Source organism: Phacochoerus africanus, chromosome 4 (genome assembly GCF_016906955.1).
Source record: "Phacochoerus africanus isolate WHEZ1 chromosome 4, ROS_Pafr_v1, whole genome shotgun sequence".
Classification (NCBI taxonomy): domain Eukaryota; kingdom Metazoa; phylum Chordata; class Mammalia; order Artiodactyla; family Suidae; genus Phacochoerus; species Phacochoerus africanus.
This window is the reverse complement of record NC_062547.1, coordinates 17,517,837-17,544,959: the sequence shown is the minus strand read 5'-3', so window position 1 is coordinate 17,544,959 and position 27,123 is coordinate 17,517,837. Positions and strand designations below refer to the sequence as shown.

The following is a 27,123-nucleotide window of genomic DNA, read 5'->3' as shown; positions in this document are numbered from 1 at the left end:
AGATCTTACAGGTTTTCTACAAGTAGGTCCAAGGGAAATATTGTGTATCTTAGAACTTGTTACACTGAGATAAAGCACACAGCTGATTTAGTTTTTGTAAAGGGACTAAGGTTTTTTGAGTAAAGTCAAAAGGTTAGTAATTCCTAATCCATGTCTTGGCAGCTGCTTATAAGACACTGGTTGAGAATTTTGTAAAAACTACATTCAATTCTGCTAAAAGTGGGCCTGACAAAAATCTTAGTAACTGGCTCCTTTAAGACATTCAAAAAGACATTCTGCCCTACTGGCTCAGCCAGGCTGGTTTCTTTCATATCCTGAGATAGAAAAAAAGGTTTTAGACATTTGCTCTAAAGTGTAGGCACCAACTGGTGGAAAGTCTGGAGCAAAAATAAGTGGGAGAGACCTTGGTAAATGGGTCTGTTTCAAACCACAAATTGCTCAGAAACTTGAGTAGTCCCCAGAGCCATGCATGCGCTCTGGGATCCTGGGAGAACAACACTTGTCACATAAAGATAGATAATTTGAAATAATTTCTAATTAAAATCCACTGTTCAGATGTTAATATCAGGCACAAAGTGGAAAAGCATTATTAATGAGCCCCATGTTCAGACGCTGCTAGAAGGATGCACCTGGAAGCTAGTCAGCAATCTGGATTAGCCTTTCTAGCCTTTAAACCTAAATAAAATCTTACCTCCTCCTGGAAGCTTTCCAGAATTAGAGAGAAATCCCTGTCCACACGATGTTAGCCATTTTTGTAACAGAAATGGTTACTGGGCTATAAGTACATAAAGCCTGCTCTGAATTTGAGTGTTTATATCTCTGCGTCCACTTAGCCATCAGTTTTCAATTGGTACTGCCTGGTCTCGTCCTTCTTCTTTAAGACAGTGAACTCTGGGAAAGAAGGGGTCAGCTTTTCACTTGAATTTTAAACGCAGTACAGTCGCAGGACTTAGGATACCACTCATAGAATAAACATGAAATACTTAGGGTGAGGAGCGCCGATGGGGCTGCAAGGACAGTCACCGCTGGCCTTATGAGCTGTCCCTCTGTAAGTGAGCAGATATGCCCTAGACAGTCCTTACTATCTCTATTACAGGGACAGGCTGAATTACAAGGAACCAAATCATGTGTTAAGATAATTTTCACTCCAGTATATACATCCAGGAATGGGACTAAGCAAACATAGTTTGCAAAGGGAGACTGTCTTTAATTATAAATAACTTATACATCCATGAAGAAGAAAATAGCATAATAAACTATGGTCAAGTACACTATAGAACACCATGCAGTCATTAAAAAGAATAAAGTAGATCTATATGTACCGACACAGAAAGATGTCCTTGATATAGTGTTCTATGTGATTCTATCTCTATTAAAAAACAAAATGAACAAAGCCATGTAGATATATAAATATACATATGTGCTTGATTAGACAAAGAGAAATATTTAGAAAGTACACTCCAGACCAATGAATTTTTGTGGACTAGGACTGTAAATAAGAGGGGCAAGAAGAGACAAACATTTTACAGTGAATATTTTGATATCTGAATTATTTACAAAGAACATGTTTCATTGTTTTCTAAAATAAAATTCAAAAGGAAGAGTAGGAAGAGTGAGAGGTTACCTTTATAATGACCTATGAAAAAATTATTCATTTTACCATATAATATCCCCTATATTCAACATATACATTTATTTGTTCCATGAAGCTAACTAGTTGAAGGACTTGAGATAACTCCTTGATCCTGGGTTTGCAATAAAATTCACAAACCTCAAGTTTTCCATTTTTACCAAATACCAGTCAAAATGGTGCCCTGAAATGCCCTTCATACATCTAAGGAGTAAGAGGGTTATGTCTTTGGTAGCAAACAAATTTGTACTATGTGACTAAAAAGGCACCAGAACAATTCCATCTCTGGGGAAATATCTTAGAGCAAATGCCACAGATGTACCCAAGGAAATATGTCAGGAACATTCAAGGCATGTTGTAATAGTAAAAATTTAGAGAGTTTAATGTTCATCAGTAGGGAATAGGTGATAAAATGCGTATAGGTGAATACTAGGCAGCAATTAAAAGGAACAAACCAAATCATTCAAACTATGTCTTGTGGACTATTGAAAAACATAATACTGAAATTTTAAAGTTGTAAAAATGATACATATGGTAAATATTGTCTATATAAATACAACTCTTAAAACGCAAAGCAATGGTATTTTACTAACATGTTAAGTTAAAAAGGTAACAGTTACATAAACCAAATTCATGACGGGGCTGCCTCTGTTAGAACAGGATAATGTCATTATGGAGGTCAAAGGGTACTTCAAATTCATCTGAAAAGATTTTAAGAATCAAGGCAAGTAAAGCAGACTGTTAACAGCTATCAAATCTTGGCTGTGGGGGCACAAATGCTTATTATGTATTGTGTGCCTGTGCCTGTATATACGTATCTATACTTTTTAATATTAAAAAAAAAGTCTAACTATTGAAGGGCAGGAGAAAGGTAGTAGAAAAGAAATAAGCAAACAGCTGGGGACACAATGGAAAAACTTTTAAATGCTTCCCCACAATCTGAAGCTTTGTCAAACAAAGTATGGGTGAAACAGTAATTGGCTAAAGTGAAAAGATGGAGCCCCACTAAATAGCGAAGGTAGGCAGAAATGGCCACATTCCATTTACTTGGAATTTTTGAGATAAAAGATTTCTCCCACAGAAACACATCCCGAGTCTCAGTGAATCAAGTTTATACCATGTAAAGCCTCAGCTACTGCACTGGTGAAACCATCCAGCGGGTAGCTATGAATGGAGTACGGCCACACAAACTTTGTACCCCACAAAAGCGGAGGCTCTAAGGCTATGGGTGTCCTAGGTTCACACTAGGAAAAGACTTTCTGCACAGATGAAGCATACCAACAGATGCCCAGCACCAAACTTTTCTCTTAGATGTCACCTTGACACTCTAAAACATCTTACTTTGAAGAAAAGAAAGGCTTTTTTTTTTTTTTTTTTAAGAAAGGCTTATTTATTTATTTTTTTATTTTTTGTCTTTGTTGTTGTTGTTGTTGTTGCTATTTCTTGGGCCGCTCCCGCGGCATATGGAGGTTCCCAGGCTAGGGGTTGAATTGGAGCTGCAGCCACCGGCCTACGCCAGAGCCACAGCAACGCGGGATCCGAACCGCGTCTGCAACCTACACCACAGCTCACGGCAATGCCGGATCGTTAACCCACTGAGCAAGGGCAGGGACCGAACCCGCAACCTCATGTTCCTAGTCGGATTCGTTAACCACTGCGCCACGACGGGAACTCCAGAACGGCTTACTTTTAATGTCAGGTTGGATAAATTTCTGAGAAAGGCCTATAGCAAAATTCTCATTTTTTGAAAGAGATATCTCACAAAGGAAAGCAAAAGGAGTTTGAGATATGTTTTAGTCTCTTCCTTTCTGCCAGAGCTGCTTATATGCACTCCTCAGAAAACACTGGGCCTGCTATCACTCTTCAGGGAGGCCTGAAAGCCAATGAGCCTGGTGGTATATACGACTTTTAAATATCAGCTCTGTTGCTGGTTGTCATAAAGAAGGCATGACAATCTGCAAACTTAGCTATAGGCCACTTGGGGTGTGGATAACATCACAAAAGAAGCTTGCAGTTATTATAAAGCTGTGGGCCCTTGTCCCTTACAAAACCACCTATCTTCCTTTCCAGTCTCTTTCAATTCATCTTTCAATACCAGATTATTTTTAAAAGCAGGGTTTTGATTGTGTCACTCATCTGCTCAAAAGCTCTAATGGCTCCTCATTGCCTGCACTGAGCAAGATTCCTTGATTTGTTGCTCAAGGCCCTCAACAGCCTGCTGTCTACCTCTCTGTGCTTATCTCCCACTGCTCATTACTCACGTGTTTTTGGAAATATGTTTTAAATACATCTCCACTTTTATACTTTGGCTCATCCTGTTGCTATTATCTAGACTCTTTACCCTCTCCTCTAACAAATGTTTCCTAAAATCCCCTGATCCCCTTCCCTGGTCAAGGATTCTCTCAATCCCTTTTCAAGAAGAGACTTTCAAAAAGATTTTCAAGAAGTCTTTTCTGATCTCATTAACCTGATACGATCTCTTGGGAAGCCTCATAGCATTTTGTTTCTTGCTCTTATTCTGTCATATTCCTTCTGCTCTATCTCCTGCCCTCCTATCCAGGCAGGACTCTCTGTCGTTATTTACTCCACTTGAAGAAAAGTACAAAAATTCAGTCCACTGAAGGGCCAACTCAAAATCTACACGCTAAATATACTTGCTCTGTTCCTGCTCAACACTTTCCCTGGACCTGAATCCCCACAGTCCATTAGAAATAGGTTGCTTTGATGGAATGCAACACATACTTTTCTCATCTTTTTATGAAATATCTTGACGCTTTGCCACAGAAGATGTGCGATAACCCCATATTAAATACAGAAACAAAGGGTTACTTGAATATGTGTAGACTCTTGCTATAGATTGTTAGCCCCTTAGGAGTAAAGACTATCTTATCCTTTTAAAAGACTTACGTACTTCTCAGTCCTTGTGTCCTAAAAAGAGCACCTTGCACAAAGCACACACTTGCAACTCAGTCTGTTGACTTGGAGCCAAAGTACCTTTCTCTGGCTTTGAGAAATATCCATTCAACCAGCAGAAGGACATCTCTAGAATTTCTAAAGCCATTTCTGTTTGATTTCTGAAACTCTAGGAAAGCACCCAACCTCAGGAAATCTACAAAATACAGTACTCGGGCACTAAGAAATTGATGGTTACATGCAGGGGAAACACGCCAAGAATTTACTTCCTTCCAAACTGCAGCCAAAACAAAGCAGGGTGGGCCAGTTTTCCCCTGCAAATTGGTATAATGTTAAAAAGTTTCTCCCTCCGGCCTCTGGAGGATCCAAGCTGGCAGCACGCTGTCCCCTTTGTCTGCCTCTGCAAGGCTCTTGCCTTGAGGCCAACAGGATTAGCACAGCCATTTCATGCTCTGAAAAGTCAGAAAAGGCGAGATGCGGAGCTTTTCACTCGAGGAAATGCCTAGTAGTCAGAGACGGTTCTGTTTCTGTTCAAAAGATAAGCGGAGATGCTGAGGTTAAAAAGCGAAATTTCCAACAATGCTTAATGAAAGGTTTGGAGACAATGTACAGAATTAGGCAATGGGATAAACTCCAAGAAGAGAGGAGCAGGTGCCAGAGCAAAAATGCAGAGAGAATCAGCACCAGACATTTCAGGCATTCAAAAATTTCCATGTATTTAAAATGTCATCAGGATGCCCTATGAGCACAGACTGGATGCAACAATTAGGGAATACAAACTTCTCCCTCTTGGCACAAATATACCCACAAATAAGCTCCTACAGTAAAAGTCAAAAGAAAGTATAAAGAAAAGCTTTACCATAAAAAATTGAGCAGTTGCTACAATTCTCTTGGCTTAACAGATAATTAATTACAGACTTTCTCATGAAGAGGTAGCCCAAACTCAAACACCATCAAAGGCACAGGGCTCTTAGGCCCTAGCTTGCAGCTTTTTGTTTTTGTTTTTGCCCCGCTCAAGGCATGCAAGAAAAAGTTCCGGGATCAGAGATCAAACCCATGCCACAGCAGTGACAAGGCCAGATCCTTAATCTATTGTGCCACCAGCGAACTCCCCATGTTGAGTTTAAAACTTGGACCTGCAATTGGTCTTTAGGAGCTCTAAGAAACTACTGAAACATCAACTTAAATTGTGTGTATGTGTGTCATCATATTAAATGGCTTTTGCTTTCTATATTTATGGTGCTTTGATATTGTGGGTGCCTTGCAGACTGAGGGACTGCCCTCCCTGGGTTAGCTACTTCTTAGAAATAGCAAACAACTTGCCTACAAGTGTGCAAACCGATCAATCTAGTTCCCACACCCTCAACTATTATTTCCTCTGCCCTAAATCACCCCAGAGCCAGGTATGGACTAGGGACCACCCTAGAGCTTGTCAAAATTATCCAAACTATCTAATCCTAAACTTACTCAGCATACATATCCTGCCTCACCCATTCTTTCCCCTGGAAACACCAAGAAAGGCTCTGGCTCATGTGTTCCTACCTCCCCCCACCCCCGTTCCCTGCCTCCTGACTGACCCTAACACTTACCAGTGTGGCCCAGTGTGGCATACTGTGTCCCCCTATTCTTGGGACCTGTAAGTAACAAACTATTCTTTCTTTCTTTTTTCCTCCCTTCCTTCTTTACTTCCCTCCTCTTTCCTTTTTTTTCTTTTTAGGGCCACACCTGTGGCATATGAAAGTTCCTAGGCTAGGAGTTGAATTGGAGCTGCAGTTGCCGGCCTATGCCACAGTCACAGCAATGCCATATCCCAGACCTGAGCCGCATCTGCAACCTATGCTGCAACTTGCGGCAACACCGGATCCCTAACCCACTGAGCAAAGCCAGGGATCGAACCCACATCCTCATGGATACCAGTTGGGTTCTTAACCCGCTAAGTCACAATGAGAACTCCACAAACTATTTTTTTCAACAAATTTTCTCTTCATCTGTTGGCCTTACTCTATCTGAATAAAACCCAAATCCTGGGTATACTTTAATACAGTTATGTGCACCAGTTTTTCTGAGGGGAGAGTCCTAGCTTTTTATGTATGTATGTATGTATGTATGTATGTATTTTTGAGAGTCCCAGCTTTTAACACACATTCCCATAGAGTTCACTGTCCTCTAAAAGATTAAGAACTAGTGACCTAAACCTTTCAGGTCAGTCTGGGGCTTGAGCTCAGTAGATGATAACGTATCACTGAAGAAGTCTATTGAGGGCAGTGGAAAGCCAGGTGGTCGTTCTTAGAGAGCACAAAAAGAAACAGTGAAGACTGCACAGGGCTTTGTTTCTGTTTTTCTTGGCTCTTTGCAGTGCAGAGGATTGTGAGGCGGGGAAGTATAAAGGGAGATGGTTCATAAATTCCTGAAGTAGTGATGGTAATGATAAATTAGCATTTCTCTCAAATAATACAAAACTTTTGAAATGCTTAAACATCCCAAGGGTTAGGGAGATCAGAGATTGTCCATGTTATGTTTTGTAAAAACAACGGGCACACTGTGCCAACCAATGACAATATCACCAGCAAAGAGATAAAACCTCGGCCTTCACCCTCCCTAAGGCAGACAGAGATTTTTAGACCAAAGTACAGAGTCGTGAGACATGCCCAGAATAAAGAGTAGTTATCTCAAACCAGAAAGCTTTTTGATGGCTGAGTGAGAACTGAATATTAAACAGATATCTATCAAATGTAGCACAGTGGAAGATGTATACAAAATGGTAATGTGATGTCCTTCTTCCTTGGTTGCAGCCAATAAATTGAAGAGATAAGGCTTCCATCAAAAACATTACAAACAAGAAAAGGCAACTTAAGTGTCTAATGAGTAGTACAGACAACCAGAGCCATAGCCGTTTAGGCAAGGTCACTGGGCTTGGGGAGAGGACACCAGGAAAGCTTAGGGAAGAAATAGGAGCTAGGGCTTAAAGGAAGGAGCAAAAGGATTTGGAAAGGAGGAGAGGAGAAGAATGGTTCAGAGCAGAAAGAGGCTACCGCCCACAGTGATTCAGGGTTCAAGGGCTAGCATCAGTTCAGTGGAAAGCAAAGGCTCATATAAAGCAGAATATAAAGTCAGGCTGAAAAAAAAAGACAATGAATTTATCATCTATATAGCCGGAAACAGAAATTCTTTGAAATTTTTTGAGTAAGGGAATTACAAAGCGGATAGCTTTTAAATTTTAATTTTTATCAAAGTACTACTTACACATAATTTTAAAAGTTAGAGTGTATTATAAAACTAATAAAGTTAAATAGCAGCCTTCTGCCCCATCCTCTCCCTTGATTTCTGCTCTCCAGAAGCAATTACTTTTCAAATCTTTTAGCTATTTTTCTTCTGATAATTAACTGCCATATTTCTGCTGTTACTAATTCTTCAATTTCAGCAATTATCTACTGGCTTCCTAAGATGGGATATGATTTCTCCTGCCCTCTCTCCTCCTCCACCCTTCCAAAATACTTGCAGCCCATTTTTAGGTAAAATAATGTTAATTATTTAGAGTATGGGAGTATTGTGGGGGTTTTTTTATTTTTTATTTTTTGTTTTTTAGGGCTGCACCGGTGGCATATGGAGGTTCCCAGGCTAGGGGTTGAATGGGAGCTGTAGCCTTTGGCCTACACCACAGCCACAGCAACTTGGGATCCGAGCTGTGTCTATGAACCACACCACAGCTCACGGCAATGCTGGATCCTTAACCCACTGAAAGGCGCCAGGGATCAAACCTGCGTCCTCATGGATGCTAGTCAGATTTATTTCTGCTGAGCTATGATGGGAACTCCTGGAGTATTGTGACTACACAAATATTCACAGCATAAGGAATAGTATAATAAGTTTACATGTGAATAACTGTTTCTTTTGGAAAAGAAATGCCACAACCTGCTTGTCATCACCTGCTTTATACAATGAGCATATATACATTTTTCTAATTCTTTTACTGTGGTTTAGTGGAGATTTGGGAAGGGATTTAAAAATGCAACATTTACATTCTATCGTGTTTGCCAGAAGTCTCTAGTCACATTTTATGAAGATTAATCTAGCCAGTAGTTCAGAAGTGGGAAGGCTAAAAGAGGGAGTAAGGAAACTGCAATGGTATGACAGTGGCCAGAGTCAGGGTTAAAACAGAAGAGAAAGAGGAAAGAATGAGAGACTCCAGTAGGGATGAATCATCTGTACATGGCAGGAAACAAATACAGGTAGCTGGGGAGAAATAATAAGCCACAAAGGCCTACCACCTGGATGTCAAGAAGAATGTTGGTAAAATTAGTAACAATAGGAAAGGGAATCAAAGAAGTTACTGTTGAAGATAGGTCAGTTTTTTCAAAAAATTAAAGAGTTATCATATGTAGCAGCAATTCTAGTCTTAGGTATATACCCGAGATAAGTGAAAAACATATATTTATACAAAAACTTGTATATAAATGTTCATAGCAGCATTATTCAAAGAGTGGAAAAAGTTCAAATGTCCATCACCTGACAAATGGATAAATTAAGTGTGCCATATCTGTATACAGTGGAAGTGAAGTACCAATACATGCTATAACATGGATTAACACTGAAAATATCATGCCAAGTCAAAGAAGCCAGACACAAAAGGCCACACATATTATATGATTCTATTTATATGAAATATCCAGGAGAGGCAAGTCCAGAAAGACAGAAAGGAGTTGCCAGGGACTGGGTGGGAGGGAAGGAACAGGAAGTGACTCTTAATGGGTATGGAACTTCTTTTAGGGGTGATGAAAATGTTCTGGAATTACACTGTGGCGATGCTATGAATATGATGAAAACGAATGAATTGTACACTTTGAAAGGGTTAATTTTAGGAGTTCCTGTTGTGGCGCAGTGGAAACGAATCCAGCTAATACCCATGAGGATGTGGGTTTGATCCAGCATTGTCGTGACCTGCGGAGTAGGTCGCAGACATGGCTTGGATCCCACATTGCTGTGGCTGTGGTGCAGGCCAGAAGCTATAGCACTGATTTGACCCCTAGCCTGGGAACTTCTGCATGTTATGAGTGCAGCCCTAAAAAAGGATTAAAAAAAAAAAAAAAAAAAGAAAGAAAGAGTTAATTTTATATGTGAATTATGTCTCAATAAAGAAATAAGTCCTGGAAAACGTCATGAACTTAGGAGATAACTCGCTGAGAAAGAACAAAAACGATAAGAGATCATCCATACTTTTATAGATGGAGTTGAGAGCAAGTCAATATAACCAAAGAAAGGAGTTGTCTCATGGTGCAGCAGGTTAAGGATCTGGTGATCTCACTGCATTGGCTCGGGTAGCTGCTGTGGCTCGGGACTGATCCCTGGTCCTGGAACTTCCACATGCCTAGGGCACAGCCAAAAATCCCCAAAACCAACCAACCAAACAAAAAAACAGCCAAAGTTAAAAGGATATCTAAAAAATTGCTTGGGAGTTCCCCTTGAGGCTCAGCGGGTTAGGAACCCAATGAATGGAGTCTCTGTGAGGATGCAGGTTTGATCCCTGGCCTCACTCAGTGGGACAAGGACCTGGTGTTACTGAAAACTGCAGTGTAGGCCAGAGATGGGGCTCAGATCTGGTGCTGCCGTGGCTTTGGCCTAGGCTGGCAGCTGCAGCTCTTATTCAACCCCTAGCCTGGGAACTTCCATATGCCATGAGTGTGGCCATAAAAAGAAAAAAATAATTTAAAAATTGCTTAAAACACTCAGCCTAAACTACACATTCTTCTACTGTCTGTCCCAAGGATTTGAATCAGCTCTAAAATCACATTAGTGAGAAATGAGGAAAAGATTCTGTCAGCTCTTAATCAAGTCAATAAATATGTACTGCATGATAACAATTTGCAAGTACAGGAATTTATCCAAAATGCAAATTTTTTATAACCTAAGTTGAATCAGGAACAAGACCTTGATCCCAAACCCGGAATATTCAGTTTACTTAGAAAAACACGATTGCTGTATTCCCAGGGCATAAGGTGCTGAAAGGTACACAGGAAGCCCTAAGACATTTATTAAATGAAGCAATGTTGATCAAGCAAGAGTGTTGATTTCTTTGAGTGGTTCTGTGCACTGTAAGAACAATGGGTGACAAAACTGTCAAGAATGTGCAGTAAGGAGTTCCCACTGCAGTGCAGTGGGTTAAGAATCCTGTAGAGGCGCAGGTTCGATCCACTCGGTTAAAGGATCTGGCATTGCTCAGGTGCAGCACAGGCTCCATCTGCGGCTTGGATTCAATCCCTGGCCTGGGAACTTCCATATGCTGCAGGTACAGCCATAAATAAATAAGTATATATGTGTGGTAAGCAGTATATGCTAATGGTTACATATTTTATTTTATTTTATTTTTGGGTCTTTTTGCCATTTCTAGGGCTGCTTCTGTGGCATATGGAGGTTCCCAGGCTAGGGGTCGAATGGGAGCTATAGCCACCGGCCTACACCAGAGCCACAGCAACTTGGGATCCGAGCAGCGTCTGCAACCTATACCACAGCTCACAGCATCGCCGGATCCTTAACCCACTGAGCAAGGCCAGGGACGGAACCCGCAACCGCATGGTTCCTAGTTGGATTCGTTAACCACTGAGCCACGACGGGAACTCCATGGTTATATATTTTTAAAAAGGCCTCTGCATCACGTTTAAGGAAAAGGAAGATGTAATCAAATGTTAGATTTAGCTGGCTTAGGCTTTATACTTATATACACACAGTTATAATTTTAATTGAAACTGCCTCAGGCAAAACGTGTTATGTGTTGAACTCTCTAGCTCTTAACCCTCCCTCTTCCAAATGAAACTACTGGTTTTAATAACAGAATTCTTTATTACTCTGAATATATTAGGAATATAACCCTTGCATTACAGTAAAATGGGCTATAACAGAAATAGTAGGCACTAGAAATATGAAAAAGACAAGGTTCTTCATAAAAAAAGACAAAGTTCTTAACTTGAGGGAAATATTTAGTGAGAGAGAAAATATGCATACAAATGTGAGATACAAGGAAAAATACTGTAAAATTGTAAATACATTATACACCTTAGGTACAATTTGAAATAAATTATCTTTTTTTTTGCTTTTTAGGGCCGAATCTGCGGCATATGGAGGTTCCCAGACTAGGGGTCAAATCGGAGCTGTAGCTGCCGGCCTATGCCACAGCCTTAGCAACACAAGATCCAAGCCAAGTTTGTGATCTACACCACAGCTTTTGGCAACGCCAGATCCTTAACCCACTGAGCAAGGCCAGGGATTGGACCTGCATCTTCATGGATCTTAGATTCAGTAACCATTGAGCCACGATGGGAACTCCTGAATATAAGTTATTTTGAGAGTAAAATAAACCTAAGAATAAGACATAGCGACATATATTTCATTTCTTTAAAGTTACTATCACCTAATATCTATACCTCGCATTCTGATATAACTGAGCATTCCGGTTTATATTCATTTTCCCCAAATATGTAGCAAGATACTTTATACACTAATTACTTATATAAGACTTATATTATCTTCCTTAAAGCCAAGGAAAACTTTCTAATTGCTACCATTTTCTAAATATTTATCTTGGAGTTCCTGTTGTGGCACAGTGGAATCGAATCCAAGTAGGAACCATGAGGCTGTGGGTTCGATCCCTGGCCTCACTCAGTGGGTTAAGGATCTGGCGTTGCTGTGAGCTATGGTGTAGGTCACAGATGTAGCTCGGATCTGGCGTTGCTGTGGCTCTGGCATAGGCTGGCAGCTGTAGCTCTGATTAGACCCCTAGTCTGGGAATCTCCATATGCCTCGGCTGCGGCCCTAAAAAGACACATAAATAAATAAATAAATTATAAATAAATATTTATTTATTTATTTTGTGGCAAGGGCCACAATAAATTATCATTCAATAAATGTTTCCATTCAACCTTTAAAACTTCCCTACAGGAAGTCTGTTTATTCGTTAGACTAATATTTAGTGAGTTCCTACTATGCGCCAGACAATGACTAAAACAGACAAAAAGTCCTGGTATTACATTCTGCAGGAGGAAGAAATATATAACAAAGAAATGAATTCACATAGCATGTTAAATTATGTTAAGTATCATGGAGAAATAGAAAACAGAAGACCAATGGAAAGTGTAAGGTGTGAAGGGCTAGCAATTTTATTGACTGATTGATTGATTGATTGTCTTTTTAGGGCTGCACTTGACACATATAGAAATTCCCACACTAGAGGTTAAATCGGAGCTGCTGGCCTACACCACAGCCACAGCCAATGCCAGATCCAAGCTAGGTCTGTGACCTACACCATAGCTCAAGGCAAGCCAGATCCTTAACCCAATGAGCACGGACAGGGAACAAACCCATGTCCTCATGGATACTGGTCAGGTTAGTTACTGCTGAGCCATAACAGGAACTCCAGGGCTAGCAGTTTTAAATAAAGCCATCATTGAAAGGCTTTACAGAATTCCTCTTTTACAGATAAGGAAACTGAGGCTCAGATAAGTTAAACAACTGTCCCATGGTCACTCAGTTAGTAAAAGGTGAGATGAAATGTGAATTCAGCTGTCCTTAGAATTAAGCTATGTGGCCTTTCCCCAAGTCAGTTATAAATTGTTACAAGGGTTTGCATTTTTAGTATCCCAAAGGAGTTAAGGAGTAACTTTTTATCTCAGTATTTAATGTTTTATTTCACATCCAACTAACTTTTGCAAAGGAGTAGTGAAGCTATTCTTAGAAAAGCCAAGAACAGGTCAAAATGATAATTAGTCCAGGAGAGTCAATGGATACTTCATAAACTACATTCAGCCTGTAAGAAGATTATGTACAAACCCTGAACAAGTCCTGCTTCCTCTTACTGCTGCTGTGACTGCCTCTATTTAGTTCATCAAGAAGTATTTATTGGAGTTCTCTTGTGGTGCAGGAGGTTAAGAGTCCAGTGTTGTCCTGCAGCACCTCAGGTCACTGCTGAGGCTCAGGTCTGATCCCCGGCCCAATACAGTGGGTGTGGCTGCATCTGGGGTTGCAGTGGTGACTTGGATTCTATCCCTGGCCTGGGAACATCCCTAAGCCATGGGTGTGGCCCCCCAAAAGAAGTACTTATTTTACATCCCAGTGGTGCCTAGCACAACTCAGATGTGTTACAGCAACCCCTTTTATTAAGCTGAGATGGATCCTTTTCAGCCACCTGAGCCTGTGTCTTAGCATTGAGGTGTTCCTGTCAGTGGAACATCTGAAACTGGCAGTCCCAGCTTGTCTCAGGTACTTCAGGTACTGCAGATAACCTGCAGGCAAACATCTACTTTTATTCTTTTTGACCTCAGAGAATATCTTTTTCAAAGAAGTTAGAGCACTTTACTATTTTTTCCTACTTAATCCCTGGAAGGAGCACAGAGGTAAAAACCACATCCTTATCCATCAAGTGGACAAAGAGACAAATGACTCACCCAGATTACACAGTGAATTAGTGAAGGAGCCAGAACGACACCAAGCTGGTCGTCAACTTCTAGTTCAGCTTCTAACACACAAGATCAGTAGTTCCTCATCATTTTATGTTCATAGTGTACAATTTGGGTACTGGATTTTTTGGCAATATATTTGAAGGGATTAAAAGACTCAACACAACAGCAAAGTCAACAATAATAAAAATGCAGGCACTATTATAATAAGACAAAGTCTCACAGCACACATCTGGTGGCCTTTGGTCCTGCATCAATGAGCAGGACAGTTCTCCCTGTCCTGACTAGTTGCTCATCAGGCTAATTCTCTCATGTGCCAGGAAACACAAGCTCTGCACCAGTCTCTTACCCCCTTACTGCCACCAACTTGCATCCTACTCTAGGACACACATGTGACTTTCTCAGGCCCAAGGTCAACCTGACATCACTATAATGATATTACTTAGAAAAACTGCATATTACGCACCAGTCAAAAGTTGGTGGCATACCAGTGTGTTAGATGTGCAAGAAAAGCCAGCCTGCCTGCCTTCAGGAAAGCCAAGCTGCCTCCTCAACTAAGAGGTCAACTTGAATTTAGTGGTTAATTAATACTTTAATGCAACATCATCAGGAAATAAGCAATTGACAATCAGTGCCAAAGGCACTCATTAAAGACTACATCCTCCTGTGTCACATCAGAATGACAGCCTATCTGATAGCCAGGAAGAGACAACTGACCTCATCTAAGGAAATCAAAGCTGGAAAGGCACTATACCTCCCAAAAAAGCTTACTGAAGAAAAAAGGCTATTTAAGTCTGATTTGAGTGGTAAGAACTTTAGGTGTGGTTAAGAGACAAAAGGAAAACTAAATAAGTGATAACTTGCATTTTTATAACATATTGCTCTGACACGCTAAGTAGTCTATTGATCTCTCTGGGTAAATAAAGCCTTGTAATAGAACAAAGTTAATTACTTTCTTGTTACCTGTGGGGGAAATTGTGACAGACAGATGTAATGATCATGGGTAAGAAATCAGATACAACCTAGGATACAGTAATTCTGAAAAGACATGAAAATAATAATTAAGGAGTTCCTATTGTGGCTCAGCAGGTTAAGGCACCTGACACTGTCTCTGTGAGGATTCAGGTTAAATCCCTGGCCTCTCTCAGTGGGTTAAGGATCCGACATTCCCGCAAGCTGTGATAGGTCACAGATGCAGCTCGGATCCCGGTTGCTGTGGCTGTAGTGTAGGCCAGCAGCTACAGCTCTGATTCAATCCCAAGCCTGGAAACTTCCATATATTGAAGGTGCAGCCATTAAAAAAAAAAACAAATTGAACCTGAAGGTTAATTTAGTATTTTCTGTTAAAAACTTCTAGCATTTGGAGTTCCCGTCATGGAGCAGAGGAAACAAATCCGACTAGGAACCATGAGGTCGTGGGTTTGATCCCTGGCCTCGGTCAGTGGGTTGAGGATCCAGCGTTGCCGTGAGCTGTGGTATAGGTCGCACACGCAGCTCAGATCTGGTGTTGCTGTGGCTGTGGGCCAGCAGCTGTACCTCTGATTAGACCCCTAGCCTGGGAACCTCCATATGCCTCGGGTGAGGCCCTAAAAAGACAACAACAACAACAACAAAAATTTCTAGCGCTTATATTTAGCATAGGGCCTAGAAAAGTGCAGCACTCAAGGAATATATTCCACTGAAATTTATTACATACTAACTTGAAAATAGGACTATATTATCTATCTGAATAGCAATGAGTCCAGTTTTTGTATTTTTCCTGTGATTACTTTCATAATGAAGTTAATAAACATTAGAATCACTAGGGGAAAACAGTTTCCAATGAACAAGAGAATAAATGAACAAATAATTTCTCTGAGGTATGAGACTGATATGAACAGAACAGATCCATTCACATACTTCTCAAATAAAAAGAAAGACTCTCATTTCTACCCCCAATTCCACTCTTTGTTCTAATGTAGCTATACTGTCTGTTGGACAGAGAGGGAAAAACCCTACAAGGGATTAGTACTCATTCTAGATTTTTCCCTATGCCTAGCAGATAAGATTAGGCTCAAGGAGAGAAATACAGTGCTGGTTCACCAAGGACAACTAATCCCTATCTATCTTCTTCTAAGGGTGTCATGGAAATGATCTCGAGCACAAGAAAGATGAGCAAAAGCAAAAGTCAAGAAAGTAGAGCTGAGAAATGGAAATGTGAAGGCTCAGCTTGAGAAGGTCCACGGGTAGCTACAGGCTAAGGAGGATGACCACACTACATTCCCACAGGACCAACCTGAGAACCTGGAGGGGAGTGAGGAGAAGAGAAAACAAGTGGGATGGACTGACTACATTCTGAAATGGAAAAGTCTTATCAACAGCAAGAATTTAAATATAATACATAAATAAATCATAAAGTATTTTAGGTCCTTCTGAAAGTGAAATAGCAACCCAACTAACTTTAAAGCCTAGTCAATCTAACTAACAGGCAGCCTCCAGGGCCTAATGAGAGGTATAATTTGGAATACAAAGGATTAGTTATGATTTTAAAAATTCAAACCTTTGGCTTCTTCATTTTTGTCTTTTCAGGGCTTCATCGGTGGCACACGGAAGATTCCAGGCTAGGGGTCAAATTGGTGCTGCAGCTGCCAGCCTACGCCACCACCACAGGATCTGAGGCTTGTCTCAGATCTATACCACAGTTCATGGCAACGCTGGATCCCTGACCCACTGAGCGAGGCCAGGATCAAACCCAGGACCTCATAGATACTAGTCGGGTTCATTACCGCTGAGCCATGATGGCAATTCCAAACCTTTAGCTCCTTGCAAAAAAGCAGTTACGTGACTCCTTGATATTTCCTAATGTTCAACATTTAGGAACAACAAAGCCAATGGAGAATATAAGCAAAATATTCTAATGTCCAGGTCCTAGGTTGAGAAGGGAATGGGGAGGCATACATTTCTCTGGGAGTTCTCTCAATCTCACTTTTGCAGTATGCTTTGGTTGAATCTACTTACGCATGCAAACACATATAATAATCCCCTCCCATCACAGACTGCCCAATAAAGAAATGAAAAAGAAAGATGTAAGAGAAGCTCTGGGGATAATTCAATTTGTCAAAATTAGAAGATCTAAGAACTCAAATTCCAACATTTTCCTTTAGAGACAGGGCCCCTGAGGCCATTTCCAGTTTGATAGTTTGTTTCAGTTATACTCCCCACACAAAAGTAATGAGTCATGCAAAATTGTAAAATGTGAAATAGTCCAATTGTAACCAACACTGCTTAGCTCTTGCTCTAAGAATCCCATAATTTCCTGCCTTATCCCTATCACTTTCACTTTAAGGTCCTGGATCTGGAGTGAGGTAGAACAGGCAAGAGTGGCATCCAAAATGGGGAAGGCAAAGAAAGTAGGTATTTTTAAATACAGCATATCCCCAATCACCAGGACAAAGATTATTTTTTTCAGGATTTCCAAACTAACAGTTTTTCTTCAGGTGTCTGAAAAAAGCACTGTCTCTCCCTAGCTGTATTAGCCTTTCAGGAAAAAGTCCCTCTCCAATGTAGGAGAGACACTAGTAACACAAGGAAAAGGGAGACAACTATACTTCATACCTGAAAATAAAGGCTAACAAAAAAATCTTCACTAACCAACACGAAAACACTGTGTACCTGTAAATAATGGTAGAAAGGGACAAAAGGTAGACATGAAGTTGAGGGTTATAAACAGCCAGTCTGCTTCTTCTTCACCACTGTAACCTCCAATTCCATGGCCAATTCCTCCCAGTGGCAGTTTCAGACTTTCTACAAATGAGCCTTAGGGTTGGCAGTTTAATGAGTGGGGTGGGGACAGGTTTGGTCCTGAAGCTGCCATCAGAGCAAGATCATAATTTTCACTTATATTTACTTATATATGGAATATTTTTAGGGGTGGCTTGTGTTGCATAATAGTGGCACAGATGTATCTATGGATTCCCAAGCTAACCTGTCGTGAGACATGTTTCTACAATATTTTCTTAGCCTCTTTGCTGAAAACTCCATCTTGTCCTGCTTTACTTTACCCCATCTTCCTGCTTGAAACACAGTCACAGTGCTGGTCAATGACTTAAGTTTAAGAACAAAGAGCTAAAGGCATAATTTATTCATAGGGTCAGCTGAATGAGGACATAATGCGTTGGTCTAGCCGGTGCAGATAGGCACGCCGCACAAGCATGATATGTCCTCTAAAGAATAAGAGAAAGAGGAACCTCATGGCCCCAAGTGGTTTATGAGGGGTCATTAGCAGAATATGCATCAGCAAAGAGAACCAAGGTGCAAAGCTAGGCACCCTGGGTTGCTGCAGATAGGCATGCCCATGCGTTTGCGGAAGCACAGTGAGGATACTCTAGACGCTATGCATAGATAGCTAGAAGCCAAGCTTCCTCAAATGCTAATGACTGTTAAATGCCTAAAGGTCAGAGTAAAAGCTTAACCATCTACCAGCTACGTGACCTTTAAAATAACTTTAAAAAACCTATATCCTGCACCTGCAACCCCCTCCTCACTTGACGTAATCCTCAAGAGCACAATAAAAGCAGTGTGGTTTCTTGAGGCAATACTCTTGGTCCCTGAGACCTTGAATCTCCCGGTTCCCACATTTACTTAGGATAAACGTCTCTGTGTCTTGTTTTCTGTTAACTTTTTTCCTTAAGTTTCTTCAGCCCCAACCTGCTGAGCTGGTCTCGGCACTAAGCCTCGGTGCTCATTGCTCCCATCCCACTAGGACCTTAAAATTCTTCCTCAGTAAGACAAAGATCTGAACAGCTGGAAACTTCTTTAGAGCAGGTGTTCTTAAGCTGTCACTGCAGTCTCTCTACCTTGGAACATGAGAGTGGAGAAATTGGGCATTTGAAACAGCTTATTTCAAGTCTGCTTTGATATGTTCAGTTTTAATTAGTTTACCTAACAGGCAATATAACATTTTACCACTTTCCCCTAGTCATCTCACTTCAACAGAATCAATGAAGATATTTAGACCAAAAAACACTTTGTGGCTTTTACAAGCTATCAGTTAGATCTTATGTTAGCTGTATTTGTTTTACCTTAAAGAAAGTCAAATTGAAATTTGGTGAACCATGATAGATAAAGATAAAGGTAGGAGAGAAGGGGACCCAAAGAGCAAAGGCAGAAGAACGGAAGGATACTGGCTGAGCGCCACCACTACACACTCTACCAGGGATTCTCTCTTACCAGGAAGTAAGAGATAAGCTCTAGTAGTCTACCTCTTTAAACAGTCTCTGCATTTCCATTCGCAGCACTATTCTTCCTTTCCAAGGCATACCACTGCTCCATCTCCTCTTGGGAGCGGAATCTATATTCCCCCCCATCCCAGGCTAAGCTACTTCTCTTCACTTTCTAGTAGCAAACATGGCTACACATACATTACAAGGCAGCAGCTTTCTTTCTGCCTCACAGTCATTTCATGATCTTGGCTAAGCTTTGAGGCAGAGCAAGAGATATTCGGAAAGGCACACTAAACCACTGGGTGTCTTGAGTTGAGTGATGAAGTTCTTGTGACAGCCAGTTTAAATCTTCAATGATAAGTATACATGTTTCATGTGCACAGGCCTTGCTATTTGGAATCCAAGAGCCTGTGCAAAATTCAGAGTTCACCAACAGCAGAGCCTGCATCCCATCAGTCATGGAGATGGCTCTAAACATCAAGGATGTCCTAAAAGAATGTCAAGTGCATATTAAATCTGTCTCTATGTGCCCTGAGGCCCAATCCATGCATTCACATTTGGAGCCCATAAAATAGTTTTTAACCAATCTCATCAATAAGGCCAAGCAAAAGCTAGGTCTCGTGCTTGAGAGGAACCAAATTCTGGCTTCTCTCAACCGCTGCTAGAAGAAAGCACAATGTGCTACAGTGATTGGGCACACAAAGATCCCTTGCCTTAGTTTTCAGGAACTTTTCTTCCAATTAGTTAAAGGAGCTATGGATTATAAATGATGCCATGGGTACAGGTTCACTTACAGCCAATTTAGTAAGTGCTTGCACAGTTAATTCTGTCAATCTTACTCCTACACAGAAATACATGTGGCCCCACGGGGCCCAACCACCCACAGAGCTCTTTTGCACATCTTTTTACCCTTCAGCACACAGAAATAGAGGGCTACATCCCAGAAAACAGAGAAAGAGAAAAGGTAGTTTCTCTGAAACGGTATGTCTAGAAAACAAGGATCCAGCTTCCCATTTGGATTTAATTTCTAAATTCAAGTCTCTCTGAATAAACCAAATCATGATTTAAACCAAGACCTTACTCTGGAGTTCCAAATCTATACATCTATAATCCTTGGTATGCTTAAACTTCCCTTTCACGTATATGTAAGGGCACTTTAAAAAGTAGTTTGTTTAGAGTGAGTTACCAGGCTACCTCAGATCTCAAAAATCTATCTCACTGTGGTAGAATGTTATAGTAAGGGCCGCGAATGATTTAAGTCTCCCTGTGCCCTTGGAGAGAGTCTCCCTCTGACTCTGGGCTCAGCCATGTGGTTTGTGTTGGTTGATAGGACAGTAACAAAAGTAACAAAGGCAGAGACTTGCTAAGTGCCTCCGTTTGGGGGCCTAACCTCATATTTCTCTTTGGAAGCCTGAGACACTAAAGGAAACTGGTGGGAAAAAAAAAAAAAAGAGAGAGACAAGTCACCCCAGGTGAGGCCAACTAGCCAATCAACTGTCAGATATGTGTGTGTGTGAAGCCATCTATATTAGTTTTATATGGCCATCATTACAAATTACCACAAACTTCAAGGCATAACATAAATTTACTAGCTTTCATTTCTGCAGGTTACAAGTCCAATATAGGTCTCCTGGGGTTAAAATCAAAGTGGCAGCAGGACTGTGTTACTTGCTGGAGGCTCTAGGGGAGGATCCTGTCTCCTTCCTCATTTGTTGTCGGCAGAATTCAGTTCCTCACAGTTTGAGGACTGAGGTTCTTGCGGCCTTGCTAACTGCTAGCCGAGGGCCAAGCAATCCCCCCCCAACCCCGCTTTTTTTTTTTTTTTGTCCTTTTAGGGCCACACTGGCGGCATATGGAGGTTCCCAGGATAGGGGTCTAATTGGAGCTATAGCAATGCCAGATCTGAGCCATGTCTTCGACATACACACCACAGCTCACGGCAACACCGGATCCTTAACCCACTGAGCGAAGCCAGGGATCGAACCCACGACCTCATGGTTCCTAGTCGGATTCATTTCTGCTGCGCCACGAAGGGACCTTTTTTTTTTTTTAATGTAATTTTTAATTTTTGGACTATGTCAAATTTATTTTTTTCATTGTATTCAATTGTTATTTCCCCAATACATTTTTTTCCTACTGTACAGCATGATGACCCAGTTACACATATATATTCTTTTTTCTCACATTCTCATGCTCCATTATATGTGATTAGACATAGTTCCCAGTGCTACATAGCAGGATCTCATTGCTAATGCATTCCAAAGGCAATAGTCTGCATCTATTAACCCCAAGCTCCCCATCCATCCCACTCCCGCCCCCTCCCCCTCGGCAATCACAAGTCTGTTCTCCAAGTCCATGAGTTTCTTTTCTGTGGAAAGGTTCATTTGTGCTGTATATTAGATTCCAGTTATAAGTGATATCATATGGTATTTGTCTTTCTCTTTCTGACTTACTTCACTCACTGTAAGAGTTTCTAGTTCCATCCATGTTGCTGCAAATGGCATTGTTTCATTCTTTTTTATGTCTGAGTAGTATTCCATTATATATATATATCACATCTTTCTAATTTAATCATCTGTCAATGGACATTTGGGCTGTTTCCATGTCTTGGCTATTGTGAATAGTGCTGCAATTAACGTGTGGGTGCATGTGTCTGTTTTAAGGAAAGTTTTGTCCAGATATATGCCCAAGAGTGGGATTGCTGGGTCATGTGGTATTTCTATGTATAGATTTCTAAGATATCTCCATACTGTTCTCCACAGTGGTTGTACCAGCTTACATTCCCACCAACAGTGCAGGACGTCTCCCTTTTCTCCATACCCCCTCCAGCATTTGTTACTTGTGGACTTATGAATGATGGCCATTCTGACAGGTGTGAGGGCATCTGATGGTAGTTTTGATTTGCATTTCTGTAATAATCAGGGATGATGAGAATTTTTTCATGTGTTTGTTAGCCATTTGTATATCTTCCTTCGAGAAATGTCTATTCAGGTCTTTCGCCCATTTTTCCATTGGGTTGTTGGCTTTTTTGCTGTTGATTTGTATAAGTTGTTTGTATATTTTAGAGATTAAGCCCTTGTCAGATGCATCATTTGAAACTATTTTCCCCCATTCTGTAAGTTGTCTTTTTGTTTTCTTTTTGGTTTCCTTTGCTGTGCACAAGCTTGTCAGTTTGATTAGGTCCCACTGGTGTATTTTTGCTTTTATTTCTGTTGTTTTGTGAGACTGACCTGAGAAGACATTTGTAAGGTTGATGTCAGAGAATGTTTTGCCTATGTTCTCTTCCAGGAGTTTGATGGTGTCTTGTCTTATATTTAAGTCTTAAAGTCATTTTGAGTTTATTTTTGGGCATGGTGTGAGGGTGTGTTCTAGTTTCATTGATTTGCATGCAGCTGTCCAGGTTTCCCAGCAATACTTGCTGAAAAGACTATCTTTTTCCCATTTTATGATCTTGCCTCCTTTGTCAAAGATTAATTGACCATAGATGCCTGGGTGCAATTCCCATCTTCTAACACTGCCTCTGTCTGACTGGTCTGCCGTTCCCTTCTATTTTTAAAAGGTCTCATGTGATTAGACTGGGTCTATGCAGGTAATTCAACACTATCACCCCCACCTCAAAACCTGTAACCTTAATCACACTTGCAAAGTTTCTTTTGCCACATAAGGTAAATATTCACAGGTTCTAGGGATTAGCTATGCGGAGGCCACTGTCCCACCTATTACACCAACTAAGACCATCCACGCTCAGCCACGCCATCAACTGACACAGAGAGCGGCCAAGCTGGCTCAGAACAGATGAACTGCACACTGGACCCAGAGAATTGTAAGGAACAATAAATGCTTTTTTGGGGGGCCACACCCACGGCGTGTGAATGTTCCTAGGCCAGGGGTTGAACACGAGCAACAGCAGTGACAATAATGAATCCTTAACTGCGAGGCCACTAGAGAGCTCCCAATAAATGCTTTTTTTTTTTAGTTCCTAGGCCAGGGATCAAACCTGCACTGCAGTGATACCACCAGATCCTTAACCCACTGCACCACAAGAGAATTCCAATAAATGCTTTTTTAAGCCAGTAAATTTTCAGGTGGTTTGTGAGGCAGCAAAAGCTAACTGCTACAATGGCCAAGGCTACACCAACCACTCCCAAGGGGTATGTGAAACCCTTAGCCTGATAAAATGGACATCTTCTCCCTTTCTCTGCTCTAGTTCAATGAGCATGCCTGAGAGACCACTGGCAGTTTTGTGTTCTCTGAATCATAAAACAAAACAATTAAATTAGTTTTACTTCTTCTTTTAGTCCAGATCCAGAGATTATTGCTGAAATTTAACAAAGTCAGCCTTATAATCTCAATAGAACTAGAGAGGGGCTTTTGGATCCACAACTAGAATCTATATACACAAAATATATATTTACAAAATATACTTGCATGCATGCATACACACACACACACACACATACTCTCTCTCTCTCTCTATATATATATATATATAAGTTTTGGGGAAAGATTTGAGGGGAGGGCCAAGTTTTGATAGAGCAAAAAAGCTGCTTGATGGAGGAGGGAAATTTCATTGCCATCCAACCATCTTTTCTTTATGTATAAAGACCAATGAGGGCTTTGGGGCACAGCATCTAAGGAGGGCTCTCTAACCCTTCATTAGCCAAACACATTTCCTCAAATGGGCTCTCCCTCAAATTTGCTGATGCTTAAAGGTCTGGAAAACTTCAGTGGAAGGAAAATGCCAACAGAAAGTTAATGTCCTCTTGGCTCTTTTGGCTGACTTCCCTGTGCCTGGGTCTTGCCTATTAATTGAATGCTATTCGGATTCCATCTCAAAAACAAATGAGGATGGAGACCAGAGGCCTGCCTTCTCCAGACTGATAAGAGCAGCACAGTGCAATTATACCCAAACAGCTTTGTTTTGGAATGTAATCACCGCCCCAGCCTTCTTCCCAATGGGACGGCAACAGTGTAATTACCTCTTCAGGATTCATTGTTTAGGAGTGTATTTCTTCTACAGGGCTCTTTCTAGGCGAAAGGAGCTACAACAAGAATATAAGAGAATTGCAGCCCCCTCCCCAATAGCAGTCTTGTCAGCTGAAACAAATTATTTTTGCTTTATTAAAGTAAAGCCAGAGTTTACTTTTTTTTTTCTTTTCTTTTTAGGGCTGCTATGGCATGTGGAGGTTCCCAGGCTAGGGGTCGGTCTAATCAGAGCTGTAGCCACCAGTCTATGCCACAGCAACTCAGGATTCAAGTCTCGTCTTCGACCTACACCACAGCTCATGGCAACACTGGATGCTCAGCCCACTGAGCGAGGCCAGGGATTGAACTCACATCCTCATTGGTCCCAGTCGGGTTTGTTAACTGCTGAGCCACAAAGGGAAATCCCAGAGTGTACATTTCAGCCTCTTTTTCCACCAAAAAGGAATCACACATCATGATGGTTCTGTGTGAAAAGTCCCAATCTAAAGCTAGACTACTTGAATTCTATTTTTTTTTTGTCTTTTTGCCTTTTCTAAGGCTGCTCCCACGGCATATGGAGGTTCCCAGGCTAGGGGTTTAATCGGAGCTGTAGCCACTGACCTACACCACAGCCACAGCAATGCAGGATCCGAGCTGCATCTGTGACCTACTCCACAGCTCATGGCAACGCTGGATCCTTAACCCACTGAGCAAGGCCAGGGATCGAACTCACAACCACATGGTTTCTAATCAGATTCGTTAACTACTGAGTCACAACGGGAACTCCTAGACTGCTTGAATTCTAATTCCCCTACTCTGTCAAATGCTAGCTGTGGTCTTTGGCAAATTACCTCATCTGTTTATGCCTCAGTTTCCTCGTCTGTAAAAATGAGTAATAACAGAATATAACTGGAATGCTGTGAAGGTTAAACGAATTAATATGAGAGAAATGCTTAGAATGCTACTTGGCATATAGGAAGTGCTCTTGGGCTTTTGTTTTGTTTTTAGCACATTTGAAGCACCGTTTTTCACAGTCACCACATTTGCAAATGTGGTCTAACATTAGCTCATGGTCAAATCTAAACCTGAGTTACTATGTGTTTTCTGTCCATAACCCTTTTGCCAGTTCAGCACCAGGGGCAATGTGTTGGAAGATTTTAAATGCTGCTATAGAACTGTCACAGTCTCTGAGCTATGTGCCTAGACAAAACTTCACTCTAAGAAGCAGGAGCGACTGGACAGTACTATGACATTCCTTTCATTCATGTTAGCAGTCCAGGAAAAATATAATAAAGAGACTGTTGTGAAATCTTACCGTTGGGGAAAATAAGCAAGTACTACCCAAACCAGTCATTGGCAATATGGCAGCTTCAGGAAAAAATTCACCTTTTTAGACAGGTTTATTCATGAAAATGAATTTACATATATATAGTGTGTATGTTTGTATATGTATGAACTGTATATATGTGAATGTGTATATATATGAATGTGTGTGTATATATACATATAATTTTTTTTTTTGGTCTTTTTATTTAGGGCCTCACCTGTGGCATATGGAAGTTCCCAGGCTAGGGGTCTAATCGGTGCTATAGCTGCCGGCCACAGCCACAGCCACAGCAACACCAGATCTGAGCTGAGTCTGCAACCTACACCATAGCTCACAGCAATGCCAATCCTCAACCCACTGAGCAAGGCCAGATATCAAACCCATGTCTTCATGGATACTAGCTGAGTTTGTGGCTGCTGAGCCATGACAAGAACTTCTGAATGATATGTTTTTATCATATGTCTATAGTATATTCCACCTCCCTCAAGACCCTTCTTCCCACTAGGAACTTTGACCTTTTACCTCCTGTCCAATTTTTTCCCTTTGTTTCTTTGTAGCCTAGTTAAATTCTCTGGCTAGGAAGAGTACTTTTTTTGCTTGTGTTATACCAGCCAAGACCCATAAAAATCATGAGTTTGTTTGCTAAGCAGCCCCAAAGAATACAATCCCACAGCTCAAGAGAGCAGAAGTGAAGCTGGACCCCTTTTGCATGGCACATAGCTGCAGTGAGCTGGTAAACCCAGGGACTCATCTTAGCAGCCCTATAATATGAGAGACTATTTTTACAGGCTGGAGTATGTAGTTACAGGATAACTTTCTGGCTCTGGGGTGACACTAAACAGCCCCCACCCCCACCCCCAGAGAGTCTCAACACTGGTCCTAGTTCCTGGTCACCCTCTTGCAGGTGCCTCTTTCCACCTCACAGCTGATACCAAGCTATCCATGCTTGCTCTTGGCTTCCAGCTGAGTGCCACAAGGACCCTGCAGAAGAGCCAGCCTTGTGGATCACCAGGTGTTAAAAGAAATTAATACCCACATGTTGGCTCTACTTTGGTAGAGAGGGTGAGAGAGGCTGTCTGCCAGCTTCCATGGCATTTCCAGTTAGTTTGGAAAAAATGAGACTATCTGAGGACATGAACTAGGAAAGAGGAAGAAAACCTAATATGACATCAGAGTTTTAAAAAGAAGGAGTTTGGAGTTCCCGTCGTGGCTCAGTGGTTAACGAATCCGACTAGGAACCATGAGGTTGCGAGTTCGATCCCTGGCCTTGCTCAGTGGGTTAAGGATCCAGCGTTGCTGTGAGCTGTAGCTTGCAGACGTGGCTCAGATCAGGCATTGCTGTGGCTCTGGCGTAGCTCCGATTCAACCCTTAGCCCAGGAACCTCCATATGCTGCAAGAACGGCCCTAGAAAAGGCAAAAAGACAAAAATAAAAAATAAAAAAATTTTTAAAATTTAAAATAAAATAAAAAGAAGGAGTTGGAGGCGTTCCTTCATGATGCAGTGGATTAAGGATCCAGCATTGTCCCCATAGCAGCTCAAGCCATTGCTATGGTGCAGGTTCGATCCCATGTGCTGTGGATGGAGTCAAAATAAAATAAAAACTAAAAACTAACTAAATAAATAGGAGTTGGTAAAAACTGAT

The 27,123-nt window shown here is 41.2% G+C and overlaps 1 protein-coding gene across 9 annotated transcripts in view; it reads right to left on the bottom strand.

Annotated features, from left to right (window-relative positions):
• AMBRA1 (autophagy and beclin 1 regulator 1) overlaps positions 1 to 27,123 on the bottom strand; it is a 182,206-nt gene that overhangs the window by 54,988 nt on the left and 100,095 nt on the right. The gene's annotated exons all lie outside the window — the stretch shown is intronic.